Genomic DNA, 24,468 nt, shown 5'->3' with positions numbered 1-24,468 from the left:
CTGTAATCCCAGCTACTTGGGAGGCTGATGCAGGAGAATCACTTGAACCCGGGAGGCGGAGGTTGCAGTGAGTCGAGATCATGCCACTGCACTCCAGCCTGGGTGACAGAGCGAGACTCCATCTCAATTAAAAAAAAAATTCCTCTCCACACCCTGTGGGGCCTGTGCCTGCCTCTCCTGCCCTTCCCACACTTGGGTGCATGGCCTCTTCCCCTCCAGGTCCCCTGGCAGTCTCTGCCTCTGTAGCTCCGAGCCTACCTCCTCCGAGGCTGTTGCCGACCCTCCCTGTCAGCCAGCACTGCGTGGCTACTGCTTATGCTCTGCGCACCCTTAGCCCTTCTGGAGGATCATCATATTTATTCATTTCTTTCTGGCCTGGCTCCTGCCTCTGTCCTATCATGGAGCCAGACGCACCCCGAAGGCTGCGTCCCCACAGCACCCTTGATGAGGACACAGCTCGTGGCAGGTGCTTGGGAAATATGGGTGGATTGGCTGGAAGGAAGGAAGGAGAGAGGGGACTGGAAATTCTTCCCAGCTCCGAAGGTGGTTTTCATCAAATGGGAGGTCTGATACAGTAGCCTCAGCCGCCCACGGCTGCTTAAGTTTAAATTAATTGACATTAAATATTTAAAACTAAGAATTAGTTCCTCAGCCACACTGGCTGCATTTTGTGTGCTCAGAAGCTGTGTGTGGCCAGTGGTGCCATATCAAGCACATGGGACATTTCCAGAAAGTTCTATCAGACAGAGTTGCTTTAGGCCAAGGAAGGAGAGAGAATTCAGGGCTGTCAGCATTATGAAGGTCCCAGGGCATCTCTTCCAGCCTATGGTCCCTCCCACGCCAGGGCAGGGTATGGACAGCAAGAAACCCCACTGGGGAGCTGGGGTATAGGACGGGGCACAACTCAGGCCTAAGGGTACGCCCAGAGCTGCCACCAAGAACTAGAGTCACAGGAGGTGGGGCGCCTTCGTCCCTGTGCAGGGAGGGGCAGCCTCGGGTGTGGACTCCTGGGAGCAGAGGCCCTCGGTTCCCCAGGGGAGGGGTGGGCCTGGAGCCTCCTAGGAGCTTCCAGCCTCAGGAGGGGCTGAGGCTGGGGAGTGTGCAGGGCTAATGGACCCTATGTCTGCCACTTCCTGAGCTGAGGGCAGAGTTGATGGGGGCGGGCTATCCCCTGCATGGTCTTATTCCCAGGCTTGTATCCTACCCCTCTCCCCCATGGAGGAGGTGGGAATGGAGCAACGCCCCCAGCCAGTCCTCTGGTTCCCCTAAGGGATTCCTGCCAGCTCTGCGGCCCTCAGACCTGAGGCCAGGGGGTACTGGACACACTGCATCCCTCACAGAGAGACGAACAACTGTCCCCTCCTGCCTGAGCCAGGATTCACCCCCAGACATCCCTCAGAATCCATTTCCATCTTTCCCAAGAGATGCTCCCATGGCCACAGCCTGCTTCAAAACCAAAAAGCCTCAAACCAGCTTTCCCATAAGGCAGCAGTCCTCAGCCAGGGGCGATGGTATCCCCCCAACCCCCAGGGAACCCGAGGACACGTGTCAATCTCTGGAGACATTCTTGGTTGTCACAACTAGGGGCTGGTGCTGGCATGGAGTGGGGAGAGGCCAGGCTGCTGCTGGACACCCTACAGCGTGCAGGAGGGGCCCGCAACAGAGTGATCCCGCTAGAAATGTCCTTGGTGCCTCCGCGGGGCAACACTGCCCCAGTTCCACAGCTGGCGGGCGGCTCTGGGAAATGCCCCCACCCAGAGCGTGGTCTCTATCGGCTCCCTCCCCTGGCGGCCTTCGGGGGGTGCCCCAAGGGGTCTCACCAGGAGGTTAGCCAATGTACAGTTCAAGAGAGCAGCTCCCACAATACTGCCCCTTCCTCACTTCAGACACCAGCTGTAAGTTCCGGGGGTCTCCAAGACCACCCTCAGGTTTGGTGATTTGTGGGAAAGCCTCGGAGAACTCACTAGAAGCACCTGTGCTCACAGTGTTGGTTTATCACAGCAAAGAGATCCAGGTTGAGATCAGGCAAGGACAGGGAGGCGTGGGGCAGGGTCCAGACGCGGACACGGGGTATCTGACGTTTTCCCTGGGAAAGTGGGGATAATTCCTTCCCAGAGATGATGTGTGACAACACGCACGGGGCATTGCCACCAGGGATGCTCCAGGACCTTTGGTGTCCCGAGTCTTTGCTGGGGCTCTGTCATACACTGCCTCGGTGGCAGGGCTTTAGTTTCCAGCTCCTCCTGGAGGTTTGGGCTAATCCTTCTGGTCTCCAGTCTCTTCTGGAGGTCCAAGCTGACATGGCATGACCCAGAGCCCCTGCCATAAATCACACTGTCAGACTGTCCAGCCGTCAAATCCCCCGGGCAAACACACACACACATCAGGCAAGATATTCTGGGATCCCAAAGATCACCGCCCGGGAGCTGAAGGCAAAGGTGAGCCCCTCTCTCTGGATCAAGCTGGTGCTTCACTACCCAGACCTCCCTCCCTCCATTTTACATCAGAAAACTGAGGCCCAGACCTTAGGAAATCCGAGCAGGCTCTGAGCAGTGGAGGATGTGGGCTCTAAGCCAGTCTCTGCACTCTCCTCTTTTACTCAGGCCCCTCTGCTCCCCAAGCCCCCTGCCTCCCAGAGGTCCATAAGCCCAAGCCGGGTGAAATCTCAGTGCAGCCTCTTAGACCTCTGTGCAAAAATGAAAAAAGAGGACACGTTTGTGCATAAAATACACACTGTAGAGGAAGGAAAAATGCAGAAAGAGAAGTTTCCAGTAATCCACCCCATGGCAACCACCAGGCCATCATGGGACCTGGAGTATTAATCTTCTAAACCTGGGGCCCCTCCCACTCGGAGGGCCGAGGGCTGCAGCCCTCTGGGGCCTCCCCGCCTCCAGTTCCGTTGCCTCGTTCTCACTCCCAGGCAGCCTCCGTCCCAGCCTCCCATCCCGGCTGAGCATGGTACCCCGCACACACGGTTGCTAAGAAACCGTTGCCGAGAGTCACAACTCAGCTGGCAACGGAAAACACCCCCAGCAACACAGTTTGCTGGGCCCATTTAGGGAGACATGTTTTCTGGTCCACTCAATGCCTCATCCTCTTTGCAAACATTTCAAACGTTTTCTTTTACATGGCTTCTAGATATCACTTAGCATGCACTCTAAATTTAGGAACGGTTATGAAACAAACATATCACCCACAATATCTGCACTGACTATGGCATGAAGCCTGGTACTGGGATCAAGAGGCAGGGAGACACCAGGGAAAAATCCTGCCTCTTATCACAGGGAAGCCTGGTGCTCCTGGCTGATTTGGGAGCTTGTCGGTCAGTCTCAACCCCCAGGTGGCAAGCTTTACGCCACAAAGCCCATTGGACTGTGGGAAACAGGAGAGACGGACGGCTCCTGCTCTCGGCAAGAGGCAGAGCTTGTCAGTCAGTCTCATCTGGTCTGATCCCACCACCCCTGGGTGGCAAGCTTTACGCCACGGAGCCCACTGGATTGCAAGAAACAGGAGAGACCGATGGCTCCAGCCCTGGACCAGAGGCTACTATCCTCGTAGAACCCCTGCAAGGTCAATCCTTGCAGCAGCCCCAAAAGGTCCAGATGCAACCCCTTATTTTGCAGAGGAGGAGTCCAAGGTGGCCCGCCCACAGGAGGCAGAGCTGGCCTCTGTTGCTGTAGTGGAGAAATACTGCACCCCAAGCCACGTCACGACACTCTTCAGCCCAGAGTGGGCAGCGCGAAGAGGAAAGACCCCATCCCAGCAAGGATGAAGCCTGCAGTTCCCAGGTCCTCCGTCAGCATGTATCTCATTTCCTGGGCACCCAAGACGGGGACCCCGGGAGGCCCTTTGGTCGGCCTTGGCACAGCCGTGAAGGTCAGATGGGAGCCTGGAGGCGGGGGTGGTGGCATGGCGCCCGCGGACTTTGTCCCTAAAGTGTCTCCTCTCACAGCTCACTCTAGCACTAAAGGCTCCTGTTTTTGAGGTCTGCGGTATTAGAGTTGTTCCCCAAAATTCCGATTTTCCTTCTTCTTCGGCACATGCAGGGCTGCAGGTCTCCACCCTCCTGAAGTTAGGGGCGGCCAGTGAGTTGGCAGCGGCAGGGATGTGTGTCACTCCAGGAAAGGTGAAGACCAACTCACCACCCGCCACACTGCCCTTGAACCCAGATGTGGCGACTATGAATGGATCATGGTCCGGCCGGTGGGGGCATCACCCACCCGGGTTCCTAAGTGAGGAGGGCAAGGGACAGCACCCAGCAGACCTGGCAGGGCAGTGAGAGTGAGCAGGAAATAATCCTTTGTTTTTTTAAGCCATGGCAACCTGGAGATTGTTCCTGCTGGAGATTAACCCTGCTGTCCTGACTGCTACAGGTCAGGTGACTACAGCGGAATAGCCCTTACCCTAAACCCTTGGACTAGAAGTATTCTGGATTGCATGTGTTTTTGGATTTTGGAATATTTGCATGTACATTTGGTATATTTACACATATAATCACATATATCTTGAAGATGGGGCCCAAGTCTAAACATGAAATTCATGTATGTTTCATATACGCCTTATCACATAGCCTGAAGGTAATTTTATACAACATTTAAAGAATTTTGTGCATGAAACAAAGTTTTCATTGTATTTTGACTGGGACTCATCCCATGAGGTCAGGTGTGGAATTTTATACCTGTGGCCTCATGTTGATGCTCAAAACGTTTGGGGTTTTACAGCATTTTGGATTTTGGATTTTTAGATGAGTTCAACCTGGATTGGATCTCAAAGGGTGCCCTTCTAAAGGTCAACATGCCTAGCAAGGAAGAGAGTTTTTTTTGTTTTGTTTTGTTTTTTTTTTTTTTGAGACAGAGTCTCGCTCTGTCGCCCAGGCTGGAGTGCAATGGCATGATCTTGGCTCACTGCAACAGCGGCCTCCCAGGTTCAAGTGATTCTCCTGCCTCAGCCTCCCAAGTAGCTGGGACTACAGGCGCATGCCACCATGCCCAGCTAATTTTTGTATTTGTAGTAGAGACGGGGTTTCACCATGTTGGCCAGGTTGGTCTCGAACTCTTGACCTCAGGTGATCTACCTGCCTCGGCCTCCCAAAGTGCTGGGATTACAGGCATGAGTCACTGTGCCCGGCCGAGAGTTCTTAAAACTGAAGATCTTCCAGGTAAGCCCATCTTTGCATGGCAGGAACCACAGGTTAGGCTGGGAGGGTCCGGAAGCAGAACATGGAAGCCAAATTCTGATGGTTGCAGCACGGGTGGAGGCTGATGGCACCAAAGTCAGGGGGCAGAGAGTGCAGTAAACACATGTGCCCCTTCTCTGTCCTACCCAGGCCTCGGTTTCCCTGCTTGCAAAGTGAGCATAGTCACTACTAAGTAGTATCGTAATATATCAAGAGCTCTTTTCCCCGGGGCCTCCTTCAGTCCTTGTAGTAGCCCTGAAATGTCTAGTTCCAGCTCCTTATTTTGCAGAGGAGGAGCCTAAGGTGGCCCGCCCACGGGAGGCAGAGCTGGCCTTGACGCCAGCCCCATGCTCACTCCACACCCAGCATCATGATGCTGCTGTCATCCCCCAACTTCCGGCTTCCCGAGCTCCAGGCAGTGGAGACCCACCATCCTGCCGGCTGTTGGCACCGCCGCTGGGTGGTGAGGGGCTGCCGCAGGTTTGGGCCACCTGCCCACCCCAGGACAGGCTCAAACTGAGTGTCTAGGAAGAGTCTCTTGACTAGGGGAGTGAACAGGTGCCGGAGGATCGCAGTACCGCCGTGGGCTCTGGCTGGGTAAATCATCCCAGCTCTGGGGCTCTGGGCTCCAGCACGACAAGGCAGTGTGCTCCGCACAAAGACAGGATGTACTTGGGGAGAGGCTGCACCATTGTTGTGAGCGGAAGAGAAATTAATTTTAAGCCTGGAGTTGATTCCAGCCTGGGAGGGAAACGCCAACACTCGGAGAGGGCTGGTTTCAGGCATGTGCACGCCAGAGCTCACGTGCCCACTGCAGCCTGAATTCAGTGGGGAAACGCGCCCCGGGCACCCTCCCTCCTCTGACAGCGTTCCAAGCCACCCCCACATCCCAGCACCGGAAGAGCCTGGCCCCTCCTTCCACCTAGAAGCCTTGGGTGTGTTCTCCACTGAGCCACACCCTGTCCCCTGCCCCACCAACTAAAACACACCACCCAGGCTGCTGCCGAAAAGGCTGGGAGAGGGGCAGGGAGCCAGACTGAGACCGCCTCTCTCCAGCGCTCCGAAGGGTTTGGTCAGTTCTCTGTCACTCAACCTGGCGCTTGGTGATGAGGACACAGAATGGAGTGTGGCCCCACTGCTGGCCTCCCGGGTCTCCAGGCCTGATGGAGTAGGACACACGGACGTCCAGCAGGTTCCAGCCTGGCGGGAGAGGGAGGCCTGGATCACAGACTGCGGGCCACCGTGGCCCTGGGAGCCACATGTGGTGGGAAGGGCAGGGGGATGTGTTGGCAAACACTGGCGACCGCAGCTCCCCTAAGGGCCTCTGAACTGCCGCCACAGCCGCTACAGCCGGGTGCACTCTGACATCAGCTCTAAGTCGGGGAGAGGCGGGTGCTGCCCTCAGAAAGCTGCCACCTGGGCCAGAGGCACGGGACACCAGGGAGTACCTGCTGCAGAGCCGGATAATCCTGCTGCCCTCCAATGCCCTGACTCCAATAAGCTGATCTCTGGGCCTCAGTTTCCCCAAGTGTGCAATGAAAGGCCTGGCCATCCAGCTCCCCCAGCAGACCCGGTCCCCTAACACTCATTCTAGTCCCCTTCCTCACTTGAGGACCCTAATTTTGTCTTGTCAGTTAACAGACCCAGCTACAAAACCCCTTTTCTCAGTTTTCCCTGGCTGCTAGCGGTGACCAGGAGACTCCAGGGTGCTTATCAATGAGACAGGAGAGGACATCATCTGTGGGCTTCCAGAGAGGAGCAGACGGCATGCACACTGCTTTTGCTCCTGGCCCTGGCCCTGGAGATGGACTACCATGAGCTTTGGCCCCCACTCAGCTTGCCCTATGTTACAAGGTTCCCTGATGGCAGTGGGGTGAGGTGGGCTGCAGGGGCCATGCTTAGAGCAAGAGAAAGGTCAGCCAACCTGCTGGGCTGGGACTGACTGTGCAGGTGCCCTGAGGCCGGACGGCAGGCAGCAGGGACGCCCCAGGTCCCAGACCCCAGAAGGCTGGTCAGCCCCCAGGACAGGAACCAGGCCACAGCTGAGGACTGTGAGGGTGGCAGACAGAAGGACAATCAGGCCCAGGCTGCCCAGAGGCGGGGCCGGGAACAGATCTGCAGACAAAGTGGCATCTCTAGGCCTCTGGAAATTGTGTGTGATTTCAAGCAAAGAGACGGTAGTGGTTCAATTTTGTCCCCCTAAAATCCATGTCTATGTAGAACCTCAGAATGTGACCTCCTTTGGAAATAAGGTTGCTGGAGATGCAATCAGTTGGGATGAGGTCATCCTGGAAGAAGTGGGCCCTCAGTCCACTGGTTGGTGCCCTTATAAGAAGGGAAAATACAGACTCACAGAGACATGGCCACGTGCAGATGGAAGCAGAGACTAGGGGATGTGGCCACAAGCCAAAGAACACCTGGAGCCCCCAAAAGCTGGAAGAGCCAAGGAAGGGTCCTCCCCTAGAGTGCTGGAGGGAGAGGACCCTGCCGACACCTTGACGTTGGTCTCTGCCTTCAGAACTGTGAGGGGAGACACTTCTGTTGTTCAAGCCCCAGCTGGTAGCTTTGACCCTTTGTGACAGCAGCCCCAGGGCAAGAACACAAAGGGTGAGCACATAGCAGGCCAGTGTGGTGATCTGCGTCTGTCCATCCGGTGGTCCCTCCCTCCCTCCATCTGGCGCCCAACGCGTCCTCAGGACTGGCCGGGGCCTGGGGACCGGACACGGAGCAACTGGCAGCAGAGGGGGATGACAGAGCCTGCATTCCGGAATCTGACCGACAAAGGGCTGTGGCATTCCTAGGAGAAGCCGCGGAAGACCAGCAGGAATGACAGGAGCAGCAGCAAGAACCCTTCAGAGGACCCACGAGATGCGAACTCCCACCCCAGCAAACCACCAAGGGGAAGAGGCAGGCCCCCATCCAGGCAGCTCAGGAACAGGAGAGCTGACTTTTCTATGGCAAATAAGGCCCAGGTTGCCTAAAACAGGGGAGGGTAGCCTAAGGCTCTCCCAGACTCATGACAACTTAGATTTGTACAAGTGGTACATTTAGCTGGAATCTGGGAGGAGCCTGCTGGGGGCTGTGCCATCCTGAAGGTTCCCAGAGTCACACACACACACACACACACACACATACACACACACACACACACACACACACTCCCTCCTACCCGCCTTCTCCAAATAAAACCATGTCCCTGGTCTGTTTCTCTCAGTATCCACCTTCTCCATCACGGAGGAGGTCTCAGCTCCTAATCCACTCAGCAAAGTCCCGGAGGACAGTGAGTCACTGAGTCCTGGGCCAGGCACACGCTGAGCTCAGGGCCTCCAGGGCAAGGTGACCCAGAGGGCTCTGAGAATAGGACAGCGTAGGTGCCCCCGCAGCAGAGGATGTGGCTGGGTGTCTGTGAGGTTGCTTCCTGCATGACAAGCTGGGGTTATAAGAACACAAAAGCCTGTAGGATGAAGCCTGGCCCAAAGCAGTCGGGGTCCCGTGACCTCCCCGGCCTCTCTCCAGGCAGTGTCCTCCCCAGGGCGCCAGGCTTCCCTAGCTCCGAGTCTGGGCGTCTGAAATCTGCTGTGTAATTGGATCACGCCCCAGCCCGTGCTGAGCGTCCATCTGCACCCGTCTCGGAAAACACAAGTCTCAGAGAAAGAAAGCAGTTGCCACAGGTAATTTTCTATCAAATATATCACATTTCTTGGAATCACATGTGGAAGTTAACTAATTAGATTCCCCCTTATTTTTGAAATGCTTTCAGAGGACAATGGAAAGGTTCACTGTGTTCTGGGAAATGCTTCATTTAGATGCTAAACATTAGAATGCAATTTGTTCTTCAATCAGGGAAGAGCGGAATGAGCGGACTTTTAAGGATGCCATCCGCGCTCCCTGCTCCTGGTTCCATCGCGGGCCCTGAACAGCCGCAGGTGTGCGAAGGCAGGTTGGGGAACACTTTTGAGTCAGACCTACCTCCCTGGTTCAACCAGAGGCTCCTTTCTCTCCTTGATAAAAATCCAAATTGTGATTGTTTTATAGAACTGCCTTTTACAACAGAATCGTCTCCCCACATACCATATTCCCCTGATGCTGCCTGACAACTCTTGTCTCCCATGGATGTGGGCACACAGCCACACGCTGCTCTACCTCCCACCCGCCCTGAGCACTCGGTGGATGCTGGGACCCTGCTGGTCAGCCAACCAGAAAAGGGCGTGTGAGGGTACATCCGGGCGGCAGAAGAATGTACTAATTGGTTTATTTTTTGAAACGAGGTCATGTTGCTCTGGAAGGTAACTCAGGGGAAGGGTAGACAGGACCAGAAGGAGGACAGAGGACAAGGACATCATTCAGCAAGATGAGGGCCTGAGAAGCTGGGTCTCTGAGAAGCCTGGGCTCCTTTAATCCCAGTGAGACCCTCACACGGAGCGCTGACGGATGAGGGGTAGGGGGACAGGGACGGGGGCAGGTGCTCATTGAGGAAAGAGGCCCTGCGGTCCCCAGACCTGGGCATGAGGGAGCTGCCACTGGGCACAGATGGGCAACCTGGGCACCAGGCAGAATAGCATCTGCAGCTGATTTAGACACGTTGAATATATAAAAACGTTATATATATTAAATATATATTATGTATGTTATATATAACATATTTATACATACATATATTCATATATATAACATAAATGTTATATATTTATGTATTACATAAAAATATATATTGTATATAATATATATGCTATATAAAACAAATATATACATACACACACATTATATATACACATATATATATATAAAAAAACACACACTGAGTTGAATATACAAAAATCCTGAGTTCACAATGATATATTGGTGAGGGAGAGAGGGACAGACAGGGGCAGAGAGGACAGAGGGAGAGAGAAAAAGACCCTAGTTCATCCCCCAACAACACGATAGAAAACCAACTCATTGGACATCAGTGGAGATCACTGAAGCATCAGCTTCGTACGGAGAGACTTGATAATTAGAAAGAATTAAGCATTTATCTTGCCTTCTGGTACAAACAGCGTTCAGCTTAACCAAGTCATCTTATTTGAGATGAGAAAGTTCTTCGAGATGGAAGAATCTCAGCTCATCTCTGTGGAAGGATTAGGAAGTCACCAAATGCAAGCCTCAGCACACTCTTCAATGTCTGCAGGGCCCACCCCAGAAGGAGGCCCCTGGGTGACCAGCTGGTGAGGAGCTTCAAGAGAAAAGATTCACCATCACCACCTGGAGCCCGGGTGCAGCTTTCGTCACGGCGGTGGCGAGCGCAGTCTCTGCCTCCTGGGGAGACAGGGTGTGAAGCTCACAGCACCTGCGTGTGGCTGGGTCCAACATTAACAACACTGCAAGAGCTCACCTCCGTTTACAGGAAGCAGGAAGGACCCAAGGACTGGCTGATGACACCACAGGAGGCAAAAGGCACATCTGGGGTTGGGGGCAGCCGATGGCCAACCTACCCCATCCCTCTAACAACTTACCCCATCCCTATAACACGTCGCTGGCAGGAAACACGGGAGATGACTCGGACTGGAGACTTGGGGACATAGCTCCCAAGTACCACGTGGGTCCTGGGTCGAAGTCACCGCCATGAAAAGGCATTTCTGAGATAATTTGGGACATGTGCTAACGGAGGCACTTCAGATTCCACCCAGAGACCACTGCTGGGTGTGTGGATGGGATAGTGACACTGGGGCCCGCAAGAAAGATGCTATGCTCTTGAGAGACAGACTGAAGGGGAGGAGGGAGTGACGCAATGCCTGGGATTTGCTGGAAAAAAAAATAAAAAATAAAAAGGGCTACCTGTATATGGACGGCAAGAATTTCTTAGGTAACAAAAGCACAGCCAATAAAAGAAAAAATAAATACTAAAGTAGATGAAAATGTAAAACTTCTGCGTTATCAAAGGGCACAATCGACAGAGCACAAAGGCAGCTAAAGAACGGGCGGAAATATTTGCAAATCATGTATCTGGTAAGGGGTTAATACCCAGAAGGTGCAGAAACTCTCAGAACTCAACAACAGAAACCAAAATCTAACTTAAAAACAGGCAAACTGGCTGGGTGTGGTGGCTCACGCCTGTCATCCCAGCAGTTTGGGAGGCTGAAGTGGGTGGATTACTTGAGGTCAGGAGTTCGAGACCAGACTGGCCAACATGGCAAAACCCCATCTCTACTAAAATTTCAAAAATTAGCCAGGCGTGGTGGCACGTGCCTGTAATCCCAGCTACTCGGGAGACTGAGGCAGGAGAATCGTTTGAACCCAGGGGGCAAAGGTCGCAGTGAGCCGAGATCACGCCATTGCACTCCAGGCTGGGTGACAGAGTGAGACTCCGTCTCAAAAATAAATAAATAAATAAAATGGACAAAGGACTTGAATAGACATTTCTGCAAAGAAAAGATACAAATGGCCGACAAGGACTTTACTGAAAAGATGTTCAACACCACTAATCACTTCGAGAAAGGCAAATCCAAACTACAACGGGACACCATCTCACACCTGTTGGGATGGCCACGATCCTAAAACAGAAAGTAACGATGCTGGTGAGTGTGTGGGGAAACTGGAGCCCTTGAACACCGCTGGCAGGAAGGTAAAGTGGTGCAGCCCCTGTGGAATATGGCACGGCTGCTCCTCAAAAGGTTAAACATAGGACGAGCACGTGAGCCAGCAATGCCACTTCTGCCTCTATGCCCGAAGGAACTGACAGCAGGGTCTTGAAGAGATATCTGCACACCCGCGTTCACGATGGCAGTACTATTCACGATAGCCAAGAGGTGGACACAACCTAAGTGTCCACCTACAGATGAATGGATACACAAAAGGGGGTGTTTCCATAGAATGGGATATTTATCATTCAGGCTTAAACCAGAAGGAGATTCGGACACAACAACACGGAGGAACCTCGAAGGCATTACACTGAGAGAAATAAACCAGGCACAAAAAGACAAATACTGCAGAATTCCACTGATCTGAGGTCCCTAGAGTGGTCAAATTCATAGGGAGAGAAAGTGGGATGGTGGGTGCCAGGGGCTGGGGGAGGGGATGGTGATGAGTGTTTAATAGGGAAGAGTTTCAGTTCGGGAAGATGAGGAGGTTCTGGAGATGGATGGTGGTGATGATGAATGGAAATGTACTTAATGCCACTGAAATGTATACTTAAAATGGTTCAGATGGTAAATTTTATGGTATGTGCACTGCACTACAATTTGAAACATAATAAAAAGTATAATTGTAAGAAAAAAAAAGGGGGAGGAAGTGAATGGAGCAAATGGGCGCTGCGATCTCTTGGAGGCCAGCTCTCCACAAGGTCTTCATAAACCCTCGGTCATGCTCCTCCGTTGCTCAAGGGCCTCCAATGGCTCCCCATCGCCCTGGGCCTTGCCACAGCCTGAAAGGCCCTGTAGGGCTTGGGTCCCGCCCCTTTTTCTGCAGCATCCACCCTCTCGATGTTCCAGAAGACACCGAGTCCTTCTCTGGTCCAGGCAGGGCCTTGCACTCACCACCCTGGTGCACAGCCCACCGCCACCTCAGCTCTACCCTCCTCTCCAGGTCTCAGCCTAAAGCCTTCCCCTTGAGGAATCCTCCCTGACCACTCTGTCGACAAAGGCGTGGTCTCTGCCCTGTAGCTTCACAGCATCCTTGTGTGTGTGTGTGTGTGTGTGTGTGAGCATGTGAGTATATGTGTGAGCATGTGTGAATGCATGTCGGCACATGTGTATGTGTGTGTGTGAATGTGAGCCTGAGTTTATGAACATGTGCATATGCAAGCATGTGTGTTAGCATGTGTGAGCATGTGAATATGTGTGAGCATGTGTATGTGTAAGCATGTGTGAACATGTGTGTGAGCACGTGTAAGCATGTGTGTGAGCATATATGTGAGTGTGTGAATGTGTGAACATGTGAGCATCTGTGTGTGTGTGTAAGCATGTGTGTACGTGTGTGTGCATATGCTAGCATGTGTGCGAGTGTGTGAGCATGTGCAAGGGTGTGTGTGTGAACATGTGTACTGGTTCCTGGGGTTGTCATGACAAATCACCACAAACCAAGGGGCTTCAAACAGGAATTTTTCTCTTAGTTCTGGCGGCCAGAAGTCTAAGATCAAGGTGTAAGCTGGGCCACACTCCTCTGGTGGCCACTTATGTGGGTGCATTCGTGTGTGTGCACGTGTGTGGGTGCCTGTGTACGTGCGTGTGTGTAGGTGCCTGTGTGTGCATGTGTATATGTGCATGTGTGTGTGCATGAGTATGTGTGTGTTTCCATTCACAGCACAGCCACAGCCTCCAGTTATGGAGCCTGCTGACCCACATAGTGCCTGTCAATCTGTGCAGCGTCTGTTTTCCCAGCACTGAGGCTCTGTGAGGGCAGGGCCTGGTCTTCCTCTCTGCAGGATCCCAAAAGGGCCCAGGCTGGTGCTGAGTATGGAGTCAGCGTGTGGCCCGTACACAACTGATCAGACCCAGGGTGCCTATAGAGACCCTCCTGCTATTCACAGATGGGGGCAGGTGGGGCTGGGTTGGGTGTTTACACCCCTTCTGGCCAGGGCACGGCCAGATCGAGTTCCTCCTGGGGTGCAGAATCCAGGTGCCCACAAAGACAAACGAGCAGCCGGAGAGCCAGTCCCTGATGGACAGCCCCTCAGACCTCCCCCCACCAGCCCACCGGGAAGCAGCCACCGCAGAGAGGGTGTGACCCATGGGAGGCCGCCACCCAGTGCTCAGGAAGGCCAGCACAAAGGACACTAGGCACTGGAAGTGAGGCTGGTGCCCTGGCGAGGGGAGGCTGGCTGCCCCAGACTCTTGAAAGCCCTGAGGCCCAGATCCTGGCAGTCCTATGAAACAGACCCAGGGGTCAGACCCCTTTCCTTCCCACATCCCACACTCTAGGCTGCCCAGGGGAATCCCAAGGAGCCTTGGCATCCCAACCAGCCTCAGGCTGACCAGTGAGTCTACCCTGTGACAGGGCTGGAGCCCTGTTTGGGGTCTGCGAGCTGCCCACGGCTCACATCAAGTCGGCTTCCGCTCTGTCCATCAATTTAGGCTAGCTGAGCACAGGTTCTCAGGAATGCCCAAGAGCCCCATGCCAGGTGGGTCCCATTCACAGGTGGCTGTTCACCAGCCAGCAGGAAGCTGGAAAGTACCCCCAGGACGGCTAGCAGCCCAGTGAGCTGTGAGGCACACGGCAATTTGGGGCTAATTTTCTCCTGCAACGAAGTTGATCCCATAATCTGGTAAATACACTAATCATCACCGCCCTGCTCAGAGCAGGAGCTTATGAGCTACAAAGTCCGGAGGGAACAGGCTCGGCATAGAAAGAGACCACGGCCGGCCGGCTTGAAGAATGTGCTGCCAGGATATGAAACCCAAAGCTGGCGACGGACCATAAGCCGCTCCCAGTGACGGAGGACCCAGGCCACAGACCAGCTGCTGCACTGGGCACAATGCTTCTATTGTCACAGAACCCTGCATCCACATGCCTGCCCAGCCCCGCTTGCAGATGGGAAAGCTGAGGGCCCGGAGCAGCAAGATCTGCTTGGCGTCCTGCTGCTGACCTTCCCTGGGCCAGTCTGACCCCCGGTTCCTCTGATCGTCTCTCCTTTAACAGAAGCAAAGAATGAGTCGTAATAGCCAAGGACCAAGGAGCAGTTCTTCTGTCAGCAGATGCACCAGAAAATCCGTGGTGGCCGAGGAAGCCCCATTTTGTTTAGTCTGCTCAGCACTTCTCGTACAATAATAAAAACATCTGAATTTCCAACATATATAATAGAAAGATTTCCTAGAAAATGATCTATTCTGGCTTTGTTCAAAAAAGTTGAGTCCAGCTGGGCACAGTGGCTTACACCTGTAATCCCAGCATTTTGGGAGGCTGAGGTGGGCGGATCACCTGAGGCCAGGAGACCAACCTGGCCAACATAGTGAAACCCTGTCTCTTCTAAAAATACAAAAATTAGCTGGGCATGGTTGCAGGCGCCTGTAATCGCAGCTACTTGGGAGGCTGAGGCAGGAGAATCACTTGAACCCGGGAGGTGGATGGTGTAGTGAGCCGAGACTGCCACTGCACTCCAGCCTGGGCAACAAGAGTGAGACTCTGTCACAAAAAAAAAAAAAAAAAAAGGTTGAGAGTCCATGACTGACACTGCTCTTGGTCCCACAGAGCCAGCCTGGGCTGGTGCTGGGAGGGGCTGCCCCTGCTGGCCGAGGGTCTCTACAGCCCCAGGACGTGCCACTCCCTGACGGCATCTAGAGGCCTCTGTGTTGGGGACCCAGGTGGTAGCCTCAGGAAATGACCAGTTTGGGATGGAAGTGGGCTCTGCAAGTGCCTGAAAGAGAGCCTCAGTCCATTAGGCTTTTGCTCAGGCTGCCGTAGCAAAATGCCACAAACTGGGTGGCTTCTAGACAACAGAAATGTATTTCTCACCATGCTGGGGGCTGGAAGAGTCAGTGTCTGGTGAGCGCCCACTTCCTGGTTTCTTCTCATGGTGTCTTCACAGGGCAGAAGGGGCAAAGGGGCTCTCTGAGGTCCCTTTTCTAAGGGCACTACTCCCTCTCATGAGGGACCCACCTTCATGACCTCATCTCCTGCAGGCCCCACCTTCTAACACCATCGCTCTAGAGATGAGGATTTACTGTATAAGTTTTTCGGGGGACACAGACCATCACATCACAGCAAAGAGGGCCTGGGTTTTCTTCTTCCTTTCTTTCTGAGAGTCGATTTCCATCTGATTTTCCCAGCAACACATTAATTGGGTAAAGCCAAATCCATGTGAGTAGCTGCGGTGGGTACAGAAAGGAGGGTGGCCTGAGGCTCCCCTGAAGGCCGGGGACATGAGGGTGCCCTGGCTCCCCTGCAGGCCTACAGGGTGGGTTCTGGCCTCCAGGGCCTGAGCGGAACCCCCTTGAGCCACACGGGGTCTTTACCGGGCTCCTTTCCGTGGTGGAGTTCCACGTGGCTGGGACTGGGATGTCAGTAGACCCAGGGACGACCCCAAGGAAGGGGCTGGGTTTCAGGCATAGGAGGAAGGGGCAGGTCCTCTGGCCCACAGGCCCGTCTGGGGCTCAGAGGGCTTTGCCCAGGCCTTCCAGGGGGCTGGGGGCTGCAGGACATGGAGGTGCAGCTGGGATGTGTCTCCCACGGTAAAGCAGGCAACCCGGGGCCGGGCATGGCTAGTGCAGTGGGCTGAGTGGGGTCTCCCAGAAAGATGTGCCCAGGTCCTAATCTCCGGAACTGGGAATGGGATCTTATTTGGAAAAAGAGTCCTCACAGACATAATCAAGTTAAGGACCTTGAGATGAGGAGATTATCCTGGATTACCTGGCTGGGCCCTAAACCCAATGACAAGTGTCTTTACAAGAGAGAGGCAGGGGGAGGTTTGAGACACAGAGACGCAGAGAGGAGAAGGCCACGGGAAGACAGAGGCAGGGACTGGAGCGACGCAGCCATGAGTCAAGGGACACCTGGAGACACAGGAAGCTGGAAGAGGCCAGGAAGGATCCTCCCCTAGAGCCACCATGGGGAGCAGGGCCCTGCCAGGCCCTGGATTTCAAACTCGTGGCCTCCAGCACTGTGAGTGAACGCATCGCTGTCGTCTGAGGCCACCCAGTCTGTGGTCATTTGTGACGACGGCCGCAGGACATGAATACAGTTGTGCTTCAGAAAGGACTACACAAAGCTGAGGCCCGAGCCCTGATCTGGGAGCACAGGTATGTGCCAGAGTTGGGGGCACTACGGGCTGGGGAGGGCTGGGGTAGGAGGAGCACATGCCCAGTCAGGATCCCTCCCTGTTCCCCAATCCCTAGAATAGTCCCTCAAGGCTGGGCTCTGGAATCCTCTGTAAGTTGCTCCATCTCAGAAAGCCTCAGTTTACTCATCTGGAAAACGGAAAAAGTCATGCAAGTCCACTTTGCAGAGCTCCTGGAAAGAATCGAGGCAACCGCTGGGTAACCTGCTTAGCACAGTGAGTGCAGGCAATGAGCGTCTATACAGAGAGCCTGCGGACTTAGAGGGATGCAGAGTGTTCAGACAGCTAAAACACGTGCTGGCCACTGCCTGGCATCCCTCCCTGATTAAAAATAACAATAGATCGTGTACAGAATTTTTAAAATTCTAAGTATCTTTTTTTTTCTTTACTATGGTTTTTTTTCTTTTCTTTTCTTTTCTTTTTTGAGACGGAGTCTCGCTCTGTCCCCCAGGCTGGAGTACAGTGACGCGATCTCAGCCCACCGCAAGCTCCACCTCCCGGGTTCACACCATTCTCCTGCCTCAGCCTCTCGAGTAGCTGGGACTACAGGCGCCTGCCACCATGCCCAGCTAATTTTTTGTATTTTTTTTTTTTTTTTTTTGAGACAGAGTCTTGCTCTGTAGCCCAGGCTGGAGTGCAGTGGCCGGATCTCAGCTCACTGCAAGCTCCGCCTCCCGGGTCCACGCCATTCTCCTGCCTCAGCCTCCCGAGTAGCTGGGACTACAGGTGCCCACCACCTCGCCCGGCTAGTTTTGTGTTTTTTAGTAGAGACGGGGTTTCACTGTGTTAGCCAGGATGGTCTCGATCTCCTGACCTCGTGATTCACCCGTCTCAGCCTCCCAAAGTGCTGAGATTACAGGCTTGAGCCACCACGCCCGGCTAATTTTTTGTATTTTTTTAGTAGAGACGGGGTTTCACCGTGTTAGCCAGGATGGTCTCGATCTCCTGACCTCGTGATCCGCCTGCCTTGGCCTCCCAAAGTGCTGGGATTACAGGTGTGAGCCACCGCGCCCGGCCTATGCTTTTTTCTTAAACGTGCTTCAGCTTGTCTAACAGGATCCAGTGCAAGGCATTGTGAGATCAACAGCAGAGAATGGCATGTGCTCTCCCTCCAGAGGCACAGCAAGACCGCCTGCCCCAGCCTCCCCTGCAGGGAGGAATGACCGCCAGTTGAGATTGCAGTCAACAGAACATAAGCAGAAGTGATATGTGCTTTCTCTTCTGCCAGCCAGATGCGGCCGAACCCGGTGACCTGGGCATCCGCGTGTTCAGGATGGAGGAGCTGGGAGCTGGGAGGAGCCTGAAGCTGCTTGGAGGACTTGAGAGGGGCAATAAATAACTTTCCATGGCTCAATGAATAGCCAGTTTTCAGTCTGGGACTTGTTACAGCGTCCAGCATTGCGGGAACGGACGCACAATGTCTAAAACGGGTGCAACACTGCGAAGTGTACCCGAGACCTCTGGGCTGTGGGCAGTCAAGTGGGCATGCCAGCCCCTGCCCCAGCTTGCAGCTGTGCTAGCACAAAAGGGCCAATCTCTCTGGGCAAGGGTCGTGCTAGGGAATCCCACTGCGGATGACTCTTCTGGGTAATCAAGGTTCAGGCTCTTTCCTGGGAGTTCTTGGGTCTGGAAAGAAGGCCACGGGGGACTGGGTACCAGGATGGGTAAGGTCAGAAGGACAGGGGCTGGGGTCACTGGCATTCCCCTGAGGGAGGCCGCATTTCACAGGCTTTTCCAGTTGGCGAAGCCTTTGCCTGCAGGGTCTCTTTAAAAGGAAACCAGACAAAACCAACCCAATATTTCCTGTGCTGCGTCCTGACCTCAAACCATCCTGCCTAGCAACTGGCAATTAGGCTGCCTTTGAGATAAATATTCTTGGCTAAAAATGCCCATGGGTCTTAAAACTTTGATTTTCCGTTCGATTCGAATTTACATCCAGAATTGCAGTGCTGTGGGGGGCGGGGGATGGCGATGAAATGCCCAGGATAAAGACAATGTCCTAGCTAACAAAATAACCAGTGAGCGACAGAGGGGCCTCAGCAGGAGCTCTGGGCAGAACGGCGCTTGCTAGGTCACCCCATGTGAACCACTTTGGACAACAGAGTGGTAGCTTTGTTGGATTTATGGGGATAGCGGCTCAGCCTGTCTAACCGCAGTTGAGGTGGAGCCGAGAGGCGTCTCCCCTGTGTCCACGCTAGCTGGGTGCTTCCCTCCCACGGACACGGAGGCCGGGCTGCCACTTCCATCCTTCCCCGACACCTCCAGTCATCTTCTGGGAAACACCAAGTAACACAAACAGGACACGGATTTCCCGGAGATTTATATCTGGCTCAGCAGTTGCACCTGCTGAAGAGGTAAAGATGACAAAGGCCCTCAATGTGACCAAGAATAATGCAGAGCTGGTCCCTCAGGCTTGAGAGCCGTAATTTCGCCAGCTTAGAATTTCTAACTAGACAAAGAATACAAGTTTTTTTTTTTTTTTTTGAGACGGAGTCTCGCTCTGTCACCCAGGCTGGGGTGCAGTGGCGCAATCTCGGCTCACTGCAAGCTCCGCCTCCCGGGTTTACGCCATTCTCCTGCCTCAGCCTCCCGAGTAGCTGGGACTACAGGCGCCCGCCACCTCGCCCGGCTAGTGTTTTGTACTTTTTAGTAGAGACGGGGTTTCACCATGTTAGCCAGGATGGTCTCGATCTCCTGACCTCATGATCCGCCCGTCTCGGCCTCCCAAAGTGCTGGGATTACAGGCTTGAGCCACCGCGCCCGGCCATACAAGTTTTTAAAAAAGTTACTTTACAGAAGAGCCAAGGTGACTATAGTTAATAATAATTTATAGTATATTTCAAAATATACAAGAGAATATTTGGAAGGTTCCCAGCACAAAGAAATACATGTTGAAGGTGACATCGCAGTTTATTCTGATTTGATCCTTAGACTTCGTGTAGAGGTATCAAAACATCACACGGGCCACATAAATATGTACAATTTTTATGTGACTCACAGATACCCTCTGTGACTCACCCTCCACCTGTCTCTTCCTCCAAGGGGTTACCTTGGAGGAAGGCTTATCTTGAAGGATTATCACATGGGTGTGGAGATTTCCAGAACTTTTGCATAACATTTATGTTCCCTTGGAAAATGTGGCGTACAGAGAATAAATATAGTATTTTTGCGTCCTTTTTTAAAAAGCAGAAATATTATCATACTACAGTGGTTGGTCTGTGACCTGCGGTTGGCATTTGAGATGGTGTCTCGGGAATCATGTTGTGGTTGGTACGCAAATACTCCTCTTTCTTTTATACGTCGGTATCGTTTTTGGTCATTTTAATGAGGGTTGATCTCCTGCCATGTGCTGGGTGCTTTCTCTTGCAGGTGAGCAAGAAAGGCAGTCTTTGCTTTCATTGAGTTACGGTCCCACGGGAGAAGACAGACCAACAATAAAAGGTGAATAGAAACCATACCGTGTGCTGGTCAAACTATGAATAAACAGGAAGCCGATTAAGGGACTGCAGGTGGAGGAGGGGGAGGAACAGAGAGGCGAAGAGGTGACCTGGGGTCGGGGGCTGAGCTGGAGCTGTGCCCGGGGTCTCAGCTGACCCAAGGGTTGTACGTGGCGGTGAGCAGGGGTCACCACTGGTTCTGTTTCAGAGCCCAGGAAACATGCTGGGACCTGCCCCAGATCTAACAGGAAAGCCCAACTGTTCAAAAGTTAAACAACGAAAAGGGAAGAACATTGCTGTTTAAAAAATTTTAAATTAAAAAAAATGTAGTAAAAGACATAAAGCATAAAATTTGCCATTTTAAAGTGGCCAGTTCATGGCATTAACTACGTTTACAGTGTGTGCAGTCATCACCAGCACGCATCTCCAGAACTTTCTCATCTTCCCAAATGGAAACTCTGTCCCCGTTACACACTAACTCCCCATCCCCTTCCCCAGCCCCCGACACCCACCATCCTACTTTTTGTCTCTATGAATGTGACGAATGTGACTACTCTAAGAACCTCACTTGAGCGGAATCATACAGTTAAAAGGAAGAGAACGTTGTGTTTGGCTACTCCTGGCATCTGTCCATCTGCTTCCCCATGGGTCCCAGGCTGGATACCTCCGTGTAGGGTGGAGGCAGTGACAGGAACTGAGAGGGGCCCCTGTCCCAGGGCAGGACCAGCAGCCCACCTGCAGGGCAGCTCCCACCTGCTGCAAATACAAGAGGGAGGCTGATCTTGGAAGAACACGCCTTTCCAACATGCATTCCCAGAGACAGTGCAGATCTCAGCAAAGCCAGGGGTGAGGACAGCGCTGAAATCCATCTCTAGACCTGCCTGCCAAACCCCACAGAGTCACTGAGTCCCGATTTGCTGTGCTCATTTAATTGATTCCTTCCTTCATGCATTCAGCAAACAATAGCTCATGCCTTTTGCCAAGACTGACACCTGTGCCTCAGATATACACGTGGGGAAAGGTGACCCCAGCCTGGCAGGGACTATGAACAAGTAGGAAATTCATCAAAAGATCTCATCAAAGGCTGGGCACGGTGGCTCATGCCTGTAATGCCAGCACTTTGGGAGGCTGAAGTGGGCAGATCACCGAGTTCAGGAGTTCGAGACTAGCCTGGCCAACATGGTGAAACCCAGTCTTTACTAAAAATACAAAAATTAGCTGGGTGTGGTGGCGCACACCTGTAATCCCAGCTATCTTAGGAGACTGAGGCAGAAGAATTGCTTGAACCTGGGAGGCGGAGATTGCAGCGGGCTGAGATTGTCCCATTGCACTCCAGCCTGAGCAACAGAGTGAGATTCTGTCTCAAAACAAAAATGAAAACAAAAATAAAAAACACGTCAAGAATGCTTTGACGAGGCAGACAAGTTACACACAAGCTTCGTCCTGCTCAATGCCAAAATCCCAGTGTTGCTGGGCTGAGGCAGGGGCTGTCTAGAGGGGCTACAGGCTGGGGATAGGGCTGGCCATGGGGCTGCTGGGCACACAGCCTGTTTTCCAGGAACAACAACAAAAAACCTGAACAATACATCAGTCCACTGGAATCAGAAGGCTCATCAAAAACCACTCTGGGAAAATTAACTGACAACAAAAAATGTCTTCCTGGAACAGATGAGGCTGGGCCCAATATAGGAATTAAAACCAATCACTGCTGACCCCAAACAGGTACTGCAGAGGTTCAGCTGCTATATTTACAAGGGAATGATGCATATGCCACGAATTAGAGGCAGCGTTGCCTGCCATGGGCCCTTGGCGCTGAGTCCCCTCAAGTTCAGTGGCCGACACCTCCTAGTTTTGCTTCAGTCCGGGATCGGGCTGGGGAGCTGGGGCAAGGCAGAGTGCCCTGGGCTTTGAGTCCAGCATCAGGATGGCCAGGACCCCCGAGAGCCCTCTGACCCCCTGCCTTGCTGCAGCAGGAGTCACACACAGTGTCCAAGAACTCTGGAGCCAGAGCTGGACTTGGGTTTGAATCCTGCCCCGTCACTCCCTCACTATCTCCTGTGACTTGGGTCATCCTATATTCACCAAACCTCAGCTGCTCCATGTGCAAAATGACACTAATGCCACCTCCCTCCTCAGACTGCCGAGTGTGGAAAGGGGCACTGGCATACAGTAAGTGCTTAAGAAGTGGCAGAGGTCATTATTGAAATAGTCCTTGTTATTGTTCCCAGAGCTGTGTGGACCCCCAGAACTCGCATGCTGGTAGCCCATGGTGGCGAGGGCAGCATTTTGATCTCCTGTGCTCTGTGCCCCCTCAAACCCAGGCCATTCAGAATAAATGACTGTGAGCCTGAGGCTGGAAAGATCGTTTCCCTTCCCAGCTAGAAAGACTCATCCATCAGGCTGTGTCAGACCCCTGAGTCCTCCAGGGTGGTCAAAGGTAATGAAGCTTGTGTCCCAAGTGCAGCATTTGGGGCTTCCCAAGGCAAAGTGCCCAAGCAGGCTCTCTACTCTCCAAGTTCATGGTGCACAGTAGCCATGGCTTGCCTCTCCCAATACACAGGATCTCCAAGGGCCGCCCTCCCATCCCTCTTGTTTCTCAGCCCATGTGTTTCCTCCTTCCTTCAGTTTGACAATATGGGTACAGCAACCACTTTGCAGGATGCCTCTGCTTAGGCATGCCTGAGCATAGGGCTAAGGAGAAACATGGGACCTGAACTCTGCACTCTTTGGGAAGAAGGACCACATAGGATTCAAATCTGTTTCACCAACCACTAGGCTCCAGGCCTGAGTCTACCCAGCAGCTGCTCAAGGTAAGTTTGCAGATGTGTGTAACCCAGACAGATACCCTCACCCCGCGTGCTCCTGTCCTTGTTGGAACGATTTTCAAAGAATCACAGTCCAAATGCCAAATAGATAGGAAACAGGGTTTCCGATCTTTAATAGTACTTCTCCAGTTATTAAAGGGAATCTTTTTATTTATTTATTTATTCTTGAGACAGAGTCTTGCTCTGTTGCCCAGACTGGAGTGCAGTGGCACAGTCTCGGCTCACTGCAATCTCCACTTCCTGGGTTCAAGCGATTCTCCCTGCCTCAGCCTCCCGAGTAGCTGGGACTACAGGTGTCTGCCACCACGCCCAGCTAATTTTTGTATTTTTTAGTAGAGACAGGGTTTCACCATGTTGGCCAGGCTGGTCTTGAACTCCTGACCGCAGGTGATCTGCCTGCCTCGGCCTCCCAAAGTGCTGAGATTACAGGCATGAGCTATCGTGCCCAGCCAAAATAAATCTAACTTAAAGCACAAAGCAGTACCTCTGGGTAGCCCCACCTTTTATAATCTGTACGTAGAAGTAAGCCCCCAGTTTTCCTTCAAGGCTTGCCCGTCATAACTTTTATTCCTCTCAGCTTTCTGTCTAAGCTCCCTCAGTTTCTTTGTTTTTCTCTTTCCTCTAGAATCTGCATCACAGAAGACATCAAATTGGGCAAGACTCCTCCTCCCTGACAGGTGGCACAGGAGGGTAGCTGGAGCGGGAGGGTGGGAAGCAATACATCGATCTTGGAAGAACAGCCTGGCTCTGCCACTCGCCATGTGTCTGTGGGTATGTGAGTCCCCACTCTGTGCTGTGGCCTCCTCACGCAGGGAAAGGAACTGATAAAAGTAACCAAATTGGCCGGGCGCAGTGGCACAAGCCTGTAATCCCAGCACTTTGGGAGGCCAAGACGGGCGGATCATGAGGTCAGGAGATCGAGACCATCCTGGCTAACACGGTGAAACCCCGTCTCTACTAAAAAATACAAAACACTAGCCGGGCGAGGTGGCGGGCGCCTGTAGTCCCAGCTACTAGGGAGGCTGAGGCAGGAGAATGGCGTAAACCCGGGAGGCGGAGCTTGCAGTGAGCTGAGATCCGACCACTGCACTCCAGCCTGGGCGACAGAGCGAGACTGCGTCTCAAAAAAAAAAAAAAAAAAAAAAAAGTAACCGAGTTAAACTGAACAAAGTGAGTTCATGTGTGTGAACTCTCAAAAACGGTGCTGGCACACAGTAGGTGCTCAAGCAGCGCGGGCATTTTACACAGTCGCTGCCACGGCTGTTCTGAGTTTTATTTGCAGTG

The 24,468-nt window shown here is 53.0% G+C and overlaps 1 protein-coding gene and 1 long non-coding RNA gene across 9 annotated transcripts in view; one reads left to right on the top strand and one right to left on the bottom strand.

Moving 5' to 3' along the window:
• LOC105469739 (SH3 and multiple ankyrin repeat domains 2) overlaps positions 1 to 24,468 on the bottom strand; it is a 666,868-nt gene that overhangs the window by 160,881 nt on the left and 481,519 nt on the right. The gene's annotated exons all lie outside the window — the stretch shown is intronic.
• Positions 8,227 to 23,875, top strand: LOC105469738 (uncharacterized). Its single transcript, XR_011610428.1, has 4 exons — positions 8,227 to 8,847; positions 20,292 to 20,363; positions 22,985 to 23,169; positions 23,810 to 23,875. It is a non-coding gene; the product is annotated as an uncharacterized lncRNA (long non-coding RNA).

Source organism: Macaca nemestrina, chromosome 12 (genome assembly GCF_043159975.1).
Source record: "Macaca nemestrina isolate mMacNem1 chromosome 12, mMacNem.hap1, whole genome shotgun sequence".
Classification (NCBI taxonomy): Eukaryota; Metazoa; Chordata; class Mammalia; order Primates; family Cercopithecidae; genus Macaca; species Macaca nemestrina.
The sequence above is the reverse complement of the archived record's forward strand: the minus strand, read 5'-3'. Positions and strand labels throughout refer to the sequence as shown.